Genomic DNA, 11,085 nt, shown 5'->3' on the forward strand with positions numbered 1-11,085 from the left:
TAATGAGAAGGGAAACATGCTGGCGACTAGGAGTGAGAGAGAAGCCATGCTGATGACTAGAAATGAGAGGGGAGCCATGCTGGGGACTAGTAATGGAAGGGGAGCTGTTAGGGATCTGCCAGGTACTTCATCTAGCTATACTCCTGGGATTAATCAATCCACACCTGAGGCCAGACCTGCTCGACTGACACCATCTCCCACCAACCAGGGTGGCAGGCTCAGGAGTGGGAGAGCCTATCGCGGCCTGGTCTCTCGGAGTTAGCTCCGCCCCCTGCCCTTTATTACCTGCCCTGTGCTCTCCCTCAGTGCTTGTAATTCTTTTGGATTCCTGGCCCCACTGCTGCTTGCTCCAGCCTGCTTCTGCCGTGCTTCTGCCTTGCTGCAGTTCTGCTTGACCTGCTTGCTTGCCCTGGCTTGCTTCTGTCTCCGTGCCTGCTCGGGTGTACTCACTTCGTCCTGGTCCTGACTGTTCGTTCGCCGCCCCGTTTCCTCGTGGCGTTCTGTGGCTACTGCCCCTTCCCTTGCGTGTTCCCTGTTTGTCTTCCTGTGCACTTAGCCAGCGTAGGGACCGCCGCCCAGTTGTACCTCGTCGCCTAGGGCGGGTCGTTGCAAGTAGGCAGGGACAGGGCGGTGGGTAGATTAGGGCTCACTTTCCCTTCACCTCCTTCCTGCCATTACAGGAGCTATGCTGGAAAGTAGAAATGAGAGGGTAGCCATGTTGGTGACTAGGAATGAGAGGTGTGCCATGCTTGGAACAAGGAATGAGAGGGGAGCTATGTCGATGATTAAGCATGAGAGTGGGAGCTATGTTAGGGACTAAGGCCACATGCAGACGACCATAGTTTTCATCCGTAATTGTGGATCTGGTATTTATGGATGAAATTGCAGACCCATTCATTTCTATAGGCCACGGACACCCTTCCGTGTATTTACAGATGTGTCTCCAGGCCGTAGAAGTGATCCGCAAAATATAGAACATGATCTATTCTTGTCCGCAATTGCGGCATAGACTCGTCCATAGAAGTCTATGGGCTCTTCCGAAATTGTGGACGGCTAGAAATGTGTAACCGTATTTGCGGATCCGTATTTGCGACAGTAAAAATCCTTATGGTCGTGTGCATGAGGCCTAAGAATGAGAGGGTTGTTTATGTGTGTGCTGTACATGTTTCCTAACTGCATCATGCATACTGTATACTTTTTTCTTTGAGAGGACCACCCACATATAATACAATTTCCCTGTGCAATATTGGCTAGTTGGCTTAAAAAGGTTTCAACTGTATATTTAATGGTTGTTGTTATTGTGTTGTTCAACCACCATTGTTCTAGCTGCAAGCTTGATTTTAGTCTTCACCCAGTGTATCAGGAAAAACATCTTACTGCTAACTTTAATCAATTCTAGTGGCATTACAAATAGAGATTGTGTGTATTGACTATGCTGTACAGTAGTTTTTATTTCTCCTGTTGATTCCAGCATCTGACATCAGATTTCAGTCACTGAGTGATCATTTCCTCAGATGTGTACTTTGCAGTGCTGCATCACATTCTTTTTCAAGGTCATAGCTTTTTATGTCAATTCCCTTCCCTGTTGGTGCCTGAATCCCTTAGATACAGAAGGAGCTTATTGTTTGTTCCCAATAGTGACTTCAATCATTTCTGTAAAGCAGCTTCGCAAAGTATTTTACTAGACTTTATTGAAATCTCTCATGATTCCTATATGTTAGATCTAATAAGGCTTTTTGGAATATCAATAAGAACACAGACAAATAGCAAAGGAGTTCCTGTTTATAGTACTTAAACCAGAACCTACAAAAACGTAAAATAGGGATCATTTATCTATAGTGTCTAGTGCTAGAAACATATCTACTCACCATTCTTATCATGCACCGGAAATCCATGGACATATTTAGCCTGTGTGCGCTGTTATATATATTGGTAGAGATGTATTAACCCCTTAAGGAGGACCTGTCATTGTTTGTTAAACCACATACCTCCCCTTATTCCTGGTGTCGTCCCACTATAGCCCCTGCTCTGACCAATATGCTAATTTTGACTCTGTCCAATCAGAGCAGATGGAGCCAGAAGTAGATGGCTCCGGTCACGAAACAGCAACCGAGCTGCAGTACAGCAGCTCTGCTCCTATCCAAGTTAATAGGAGCAGAGCTGCAGTTCTGAAGAACGGCCACTATGCAGTGGTCGGAGCCATCTGCTTCTGGCTCCAACTACGGCATACCGTTCAAAACATCCAGCGCTCAAAGGTAGCCGTAGTGGCTGATCGGTGCGGGGTCCAGGTGTCGCACCCGCACCGATCATATACTGATAACCTATCCTGTGGATCAGTTGTGCATCAGTTGTCCAGTCATGAAAATCCCTTTAATGCATCCTAAGAGTCAGTTCACACGCTGCATAAATACTGCAGATTTTCCGCAATGGAATTTGTTACAGAAAATCCACAGCATAACACAGTAGCAGCAAAGTGGATGAGATAGAACAAATCTCATCCACACGCTGCGTAAATACTGAGCGGAAAAAGCGCTCAGAGATTGACATGCTGTGCAAAATTATTATTCCGCAGCATGTCAATTATATTTGCGTAAACGTTGTTTATTTGTTGCGGGTTTTCCCCATTGAATTATTTTCCCCAGCAAAAACGCAACTCATAAAAAAATAAAATCTTAAACTTATCTAGAGGTCTGTGTTTCTTCCTCCAGGCCAGCCTCCTGGGATGACGTTTCATCCCATGTGACCACTGCAGCCAGTCACAGGCTGTAGCGGCGAAAAATGGCTGAAAATACCTAATATGCACATATTACTTGGTAAAAACTGTGCTATTTTCTTAAAATAATTACATTTATTATTTTTTTTACGTTTGCAAATTTATTTTTTTACTCTATACTTTATTTACATTTTTTTTTCTTGTGCTAGGGACTTTTGCTTACTTTTTTAAAAAATATAATTCATTGGAATACCTATGTATTCAATTCATGCCATAACAGGCATTATCTCAGCACAGACCTGGGGGCCTTTGTTAGGCCCAGGGCTATCCCTTAAGGGCTATGTAAACATTTGTAGCCTTTTTTTAATATTACATTTATGTATTTTATTCTTAAAAACATTATTCTAATTGAGTTTTATTAAAAATTCTAATTTTTGTAATTCAGTTTTTATGTATGCAGTATACAGAGAAGCTTCATGGCACCGATGTGCTGCAAAAGTGCTGCAGACTGCACTTTTGGTTTCGTGAAAAAAAACCTGAAACCTAGCGAATGGAGCCGAACGGATTGCATCTGAAACACAAGAAGTGATGCTTTCCGTTTGGACTCTTGTGCATCTCTTCCTCTGACGGAAGAGCCCTAAATGGAACATAACATTAGTGTGAACTTAGTCATGTTAGACATTTTTTCTCTTCTTTACACAACCTCATGGCTGGCATGTACAACAATATTTCAGAAGCTTGAAATCTACTTTTTCCCCCCAAAAGAAGAAGTTAAGGGTGCGTTCCATATATCCGTTGCATTGGCATCCGTTTTTTTGGTCTCTCAAGTGATTACAACTGATGCAAAAATGTATCAGTTGCCATCAGGCTTTTTCACAATTTTTTCACTACAAAACCATCAGCTGTCATCGATTGTCGTTAGTTGTCATCAGTTTTTACCATCCGTTTCTAACATCAGTTTTTACCACAATGGTCCACCAAAAGGTAGTCTAGTAGTTTAGGGTCTAAAAATGTGCTCATTTTTATCAGAGTAGTGCATACTTTGTGATAGATTGGATACATGATAGATTAGATACATGTGTACTTGGCTCTTCTTCTCTGATCCGGCCTCGGCACTACACTGAAGTCTGACACACACATTGTAACGTCACGTGTGTCATATTCAGTGCAGCACCAAGGACGGCGCCAAGAGGGAGAGCCCAGAAGGCAGCTGCTGCTCACTGACCTCACTTCAGATCAGATCTTCAAAGGCGACAAACACTATCCCTAACTTCAGGGAGGAGCTAGATTTTTGCACCAGTACAGCTACCCAATCCGACCCGGCATCTCCTACCCACCCCACACCACGCCGGGATTACGGTTGTTTCTGTTTACATGACAGGGTACGGGTGTTGGCCGTTAAAAACATCCGTGTTGGAACATTTTTGACGGCCGTTTTGCATCCGTTCCATGTCCGTGTTTTTGTTTTTGACGGCTAATTGTGACTCATTTTGCATCTGTTTTTGACAGTGCCCTCTGTAGATAATGTCACAGGGCCCAATGTAAATAGTGCCATACAGCCCCCTGTAGATAGTGCCACAACATTCCCTGTAGATAGCACCATACACACCACCTGTAGATAGCGCAACACGCACACCCTGTAGATAGCACCACACACACTACCTGTAGAGAGCGCCACATTTCCCCCTGTAGAGATCGCCACACAGCCCCCTTTAGATAGGCTATCTTCGTGTAGATAGCGCCTTTGGGGCTCTCTCTAGGAGCGGAATCCCCAGCCAGAGCATTGGTCATGTTGTGGACAGGGATTCCCCTCCAGGAGCTCTGACGGGAATTCCGCTCATAGAGGTAGCCCCTGAAGTCACTGTCTATATATGAACAGTGATGTCAGGGGCTTCAACTGGAGCGAAATCCCCTGCCACAGCGTGGCCGATGCTCTGGCTGGGGATTCTACTCCTAGAGGAAGTCCCAAAGGCTCTATCTACAGGGGGTAGCTCTATCTACATGTGTCGTGGGTGGCATTATCTACAGGGGGGGGCGTGGTTGGCACTGTCTTCTCCAGGAGCGGAATCCAGACCAGAGCGTCGGCGCCACTCTGGTCGGGGCTTCCGTTCCAGGAGGACCCCTGACAACACTGTCCATATATGGACAGGGACTTCAGGGGCTTCTCCAGGAGTGGAATTCCAGGCCACAGTGTCGGCAATGCTCTGGCCGGGGATTCCCACGCCGGGTACTGCCGGAAGCTGGATGCAGGAGCACCTGACGTTCATCCGGCGAACAGTACATTAAGATAGGATACGGTGCCGGACCTTCCAGGGAGTATGTCACAAAAACGCTGGAGGTACGTTTTTTGGATCTGGCTCCTGCACAGGTCCGGTTGCACAACTTATGTCCCATGTGCCAGAACAGATCCCATAAAAAGCTATGGGATCCGTTCTAGCGTCAGTATTCCTCCGGCTTTTCTGCAACACACCGGAGAGAAACTGACAGGGACAACAGATATATGTCAACAGCCCGTAGACTTTTCCTGTAATTACTGTTTTTTTGTATAACTCCATTATCCATTCCAACAATTTTCCAAATAGTTGTCAAATGGATTTGATATAAAAAAAAATGTTCTTAAAAAATTATATGAACCTTTTAATGGCTAATATATTAGTTAGTAAAGTCATTTTTCTAATTGTTATCCCAAAATGGATAGTGCTTCCTTCATGTATACACCATTTTATATGAATAAACCCTAGCTTGTTTTTAATATTATTCTTTGTGAAAATAATTAAAATACTGACTTTTCCATTTTATTGGGCGTTTCCATTTTTAAGCTCGGGCTCCAATGGAACTTATCACATGTGATTGATTGCAAAGCCATCTCACACAAGATTACACTACAAAATTGCATGCAATAAGTACATTGCAATTTAAGTGATGTTGATTAAAACTGACATGTATAGAAAATTCATGCAAATTTATATATGATTTTCTGGTATTAAATATAAAATTGCAATAATGCATTAAAACATACAGCATAGGAAGAAGACAGGGATAAAGGACAAGGCTTGGACACCCCCCTCCCCCATTCCCTGTGTGGGCTGAAAGGGATCCAGGATCCATTGTTGTTGCATTGGGAGTCCTGGTAGAGCCTCTGTCTATTTCTGGAGCAGCCTCAGCCTTAGCTGTCTGAAGGTGTGAGGTATAAATACCCTACAAGGGGAGGGGTATCCTCACTGTAAACTTGGACACAGAAGATAGAGGATGAAGGGGATGGCGCTGCAAGGATGTGACCTTCTGCATTGGTGATTGGACATATCTTTGAGGCCCTCAGTGGAGCAGTAGATCGGGGCCAGAAGAGATCAGGGGGATCGAGGCTCACACATCTTGGATCGGGGGGGATCGAGGCTCACACATCTTGGATCGGGGCTCACACATCTTGGATCGGGGGGATCCAGGCACACATATCTTTGAGAATATCTTTAGGAATTTGGAACTATCTTGAATCATGTATCAAAGTCTGGCAATGGCTGCTAACCATGGACCCCCATCATATGAAGGGGCTGGGGGCTTCATGCACAGTGCTGCTACTACCTCTCCTGTCTATGTCCCAACCACCAGGGTGTCCTCCATGATCTCCAGCCTTCCTTACCTCCAGTCCAGTGGCCACACTCAGCAAAGCAGCCCAGTTTAAGGGCATAACATGTGGGCACAGGCGGGTGCAGATAACCCGCTTTTACTTCTCTTCCAGCCCCCCTATCAGTGCAGCCTCCTCCAGAGAGGTCTCCTACAGTAGCCCCCTGGCCATCACCACCAATGGAAGAGACCAATACGGCCGGGGTCTCGGTGCCACCTACTCCAGCCCTTACCCAGCCTATGTCACCCAGGACATGGGCGCTGCCTGGACTAATTCTTCATTCGACAGCTCCATGTTGCACAACCTGCCGAACAGGGAGGGACCTGGAACCCAAAGACACCCCAACATAGAATTTTTTAACGATTTCTCAGAAGGCCGAGAATTTGTCAACTGCGGAGCAATGTCCAACTTTCTTTGGAGGAGGGATGGTACAGGCCATTACCTCTGCAATGCATGTGGGTTGTATCTTAATATGAATGGTATCAATCGTCCGCTGATCAAGCCCTAACGAAGGCTGTCTACTTCCCGCCGTGTTGACCTCTACTGTGCAAACTTCCATATGACCACTAAAACACTGTGGCGTCGAAATGCAGAGGGCGAGCCTGTATGTAACGCCTGTGGGCTATATATGAAGTTGCACGGCATTCCCAGACCCCTGGCAATGAAGAAGGAAGGCATCCATACAAGGAAACGTAAACCCAAAAATCTCAGCAAGTCTAAAACTCCTGGAGGACCAAACGGCATTGACAACTCCACACCGTCTACCACCACCACAGAAGACATGCGCCCCATAAAGATTGAACCTGGGCTATCTCCTCAATATGGACATTCATCAATATCTCAGAGATCGGTTTTAACTACAATCACAAGTCATGCATCATCTATTCATTCAATGGTAGGTCTCAAGCTATCTTCTCAGACCCATCACGCTTCAATCAACACATCTCCTCAGGCCAACAACAAAAATGACTCCTGGAACAGTTTGGTGTTAGCTTAATGCTACTCTTGCCACAGGCCTTCAACACCTTCGGTCATGACATCAACATTCGGTTTATCGACCAAGCATTTGGTAATTGTACAATGTAAAAAACTGTACCAGAGAGATGTCACTCAAAAATAAAAAAATGATAAGGTCTCAAGAGACTTAAAGAAAAAAACTTCAGATACTTTAGAAATAAAAAGGACCTCTAGCAAAGTAATTTATTGTTTATTCGTATAGCTAAGAACTTTTATACGTTGGACATCATTTAATGTGAATGGACAGATAAGCGGCTGGAGTGAACGTTTCTCCATAACGAAATAATGCTTGCCAAAAACACTTTAAAAAACTACAGCAAATTTTTGTACATTTTGGGGGGCAGGGATATAAATGAGCAACACTGGAAGTGTCTGGACACTTTCATTCATAGTCAATATCTTAGAAAGTGTAATTTAAAATAATGAACATTTTATTTTTCATTTAGAAGGGGGCGCTTCCACGGCTGTGATTCTTTTTTTTAACTTGCTCTTAGTTAAAATAATTATTTGTCCTTATGTTTATCCATGCAAAATGTAGAATTGGTTCCTTTTTAGTCTCTCTTTCCAAAGCATTCTTAAGGAAGTCATGATGCACGTCTTACAGACACTTAAATCACACAATTTTTGGAATTCTGTACCAAATCCAAGTGTTGTGCCTCCATGTCCTTGTGGGAAGCAGCCAGGACACCACTAATCACTCTGTAAAAAAAAAACAGATCCATACAGTGAAGTCTGAAATATATCAAACTGTTATTTAAGAATCGTGAATCTGTCGTTTTGCTAAATTTTTTTGTAAAATTAAGATAGAATAAAATTTTGCAATTTATTTAAAAAAAAACAAAAATAAAAACACAGCATAATATTGCATTCAATTTGAATGCAATCCTATGGGTGAAATAATTGCGTGCAATATTATATAATTATTATATCATATGATAAATCGGCTGCAATCTAACATACAGATGTATCCTCCCTTAAATTATCTCTAAACTTTAGATCCCAAGATATATGGCGTGAGATGTTAAACAACAAAAAAACTTATACCTTCAATGGATGACTCTGATGCAATCCATCAGCTATCTGTCCCCCATAGAGTCCCACATTTAAAAAAAAGTATATGTTTAACTTACAGTATATGTTTTTTGTTATTGATGGCCTGGCAGTGTATTGAAATAGTATCATGACAATTTGTGTAACATAACGCTATTCAAGAAAAGTTAAGGGTGGACGCGTCATATTAGGACGATAATCCCACTAGATTTATTACTGTGGAGCCTTGTCTGAATCATGTAAAGAAATCCTTAAACAGAAATTTAATTTGCTTTTAACATCATCTAATATTTATTTAAATAGATGAAAAATTTAGCAAAACATTTAGAAGCCAAGCAGGCAGACATAGCTAGAGGCAACAATTTTATAGGGGAAGGAGCCATATTTTATTAATTTTTTTTTCTTTTAATTTTTTATTTTTTCAGATTAGTATTCTGGTGACCACATAATCTGCAATGATAACTTTGACGAATAGAGGAATCTATAATGTCTCTATTGCTTACATAGATTATTTACATTAAAATATTCTAATCAATACTGTTCTTGACATTTGACTGGTTTAGAAAATCAATTTTCTTTCAAATATATATTTTATTATTTTAAGTGACTCAAAAATATATACAAGAAAATGGCTATCACTTGTTTCCACATCACAAGGTGACAGCATATCTGAATTAACATATCGGTACAAATGTATAAACATAGAAACCATACACACCATGGAAAGCGAACATGCACAAATAGTTACAACATTAATTTTCAAATACATGTATACAGTCAATTATCTCTTGAAATACCAAGTTTAGCCAAGGAGTAAGCAAATGTGTGTAGGCGATGAACTAGGTAGAAGGGTAGATGCATCTAGAGGTGTCAGTCGATGCATATAATATGATAACGTAAAATATAGGATATGACTTCGTACGCAAGCTAGGGGTAAGATATATAAATTAAGTGGAAGATAGCTCATCATATCGCTGAGTATCTTGGAGAATAGCAAGCAACGGAGACCAGGTTTTCTTGTATTTGGGTACATTTTGCATAGCAATATGACTTAACTCCTCTAGTCCAGAAATCTGGGCCACCTTACTCAACCATTGAGGGATCGGAGGTGTATCTTCTTTTCTTCAATAAAGTGGGACCATAGCTTTAGCCGTTGTCAGCAATTGATACCATAAGAGTTTATTAAAGGAATTTGGAAGAGTTGGGTGTATGTTCAGGAACACTTATTTTTGAGATAGCGTAGGGGCTTGTGGACAAATTGAAGATATTATTTTTTCCACCTTGGTCCAAAAAGGTTTAATAAGGGGGCAATCCCACCAAAGATGAGTATATATGCCTGTTTGAGCTAGACATCTCCAGCAGATCTGGGGAATGTTATTGTCGCATTTATGAAGGAGAACCAGAGTTTTATACCATCTGCTCACCAGTTTATAGCTTGTTTCCTGCAGAATAATACATCTAGAGGGACCAAAACAATTCTGGAGAATGTGTGATAATTCCAAGAAAGTAAAGGTAGTGTCTACTTCTTTTTCTGAGACCCTAATATAAGGCAAATTGGCCAGATACGACATTAAGATAAGCTGTCTATATAATTTTGAGGTGAGTTTAGGAACAGGTTGAGTCATAGACATCAATTGTTCAAACCATGTGAGTTCTCTTAGGAAAGAATTCTGCTTTGAAATTTTCCCAAAGTTTAATAATATTTGTGAGTAATGCAGGTAGTTGATAGAGGCAGTAGGGAATAGGGATCGTAAGTGTGCGAGCGAAGGAGAGCTCCATCTTGTAATATGTCACCAACCACCTTTCCTTTCATAGCATTTTGTAAAAGATAACCACAATTTCGAAGCTGGGTCTCTCAGTCCCAACAAGTCTCCAACTTTCATTAATGGAGAAGGTTTAGGATTTCTTGGTGTCAGAAATTGTTCTCCATACATCTAAAGTAGCTTTTGTCAGTAAGTTAACCCGGGGCATGGTTCCCCTTAAATCACTAGAGTGAAACAGAGCTTGTGTTAATGAAGATTCAAATATTTCCTATTCAATAGATACATATATTTTAGGAGAAGAATGATATTTTAGGAGAAGAATGATTATGCCACTCGATAGCCCTGCCCAATTTAATTGCTTGATAATAAGCCTGCACATCAGTGAAATTGATCCACCCTTGAAATTTCGGCCGAGTCAAGGTAGTTAGCGAGAGACGATGTCCCTTTCCGTACTATATATAGTTCAATAGTTGTCTGTGTAGTTTGCGGAAAAAGTTCTGGGGTAGATGTGTAGGCAGCGATTGCATTAAATATGTCAGCTTGGGTATGATGAGCATCTTAATTAAGTTGCTCCTACCAATCCAAGAAATATATGGTAGGCACCATGACTTAATAATCAACGAAATCTGGTCTAATAAGGGAGGGTAGTTAAGTGCGAACCAGGAATCTGGGGATGCGGAAATCTGCAGACCTAGATATTTTATAGAAGATAATTTTTATATTTTTATGTCAGGGAATCAACCAGCCAGGGAATTTGTTGGGTATTAGGTGCATACAGTCCCACTATAGTAGCAGGAGTATTAGCAATTGTCCCTTTTAAAACTAAGAATCCTCCTTCTGAATCACAAATTTGCGAAATTATGGTGAAGGGAAGAGATTTTTTGATAGCAATCGTAACTCCTCATTTCTTAGAGGAGTGG

General features: G+C 41.8%; 1 pseudogene; it reads left to right on the top strand.

Annotated features, from left to right (window-relative positions):
• Positions 1-6,206: 6,206 nt before the first annotated feature.
• Positions 6,207-7,332, top strand: LOC142736257 (transcription factor GATA-4 pseudogene; annotated as a pseudogene).
• The last annotated feature ends 3,753 nt before the right edge of the window (positions 7,333-11,085 follow it).

The sequence above is a fragment of the Rhinoderma darwinii genome, chromosome 1 (genome assembly GCF_050947455.1).
Source record: "Rhinoderma darwinii isolate aRhiDar2 chromosome 1, aRhiDar2.hap1, whole genome shotgun sequence".
In the NCBI taxonomy this organism is placed as follows: domain Eukaryota; kingdom Metazoa; phylum Chordata; class Amphibia; order Anura; family Rhinodermatidae; genus Rhinoderma; species Rhinoderma darwinii.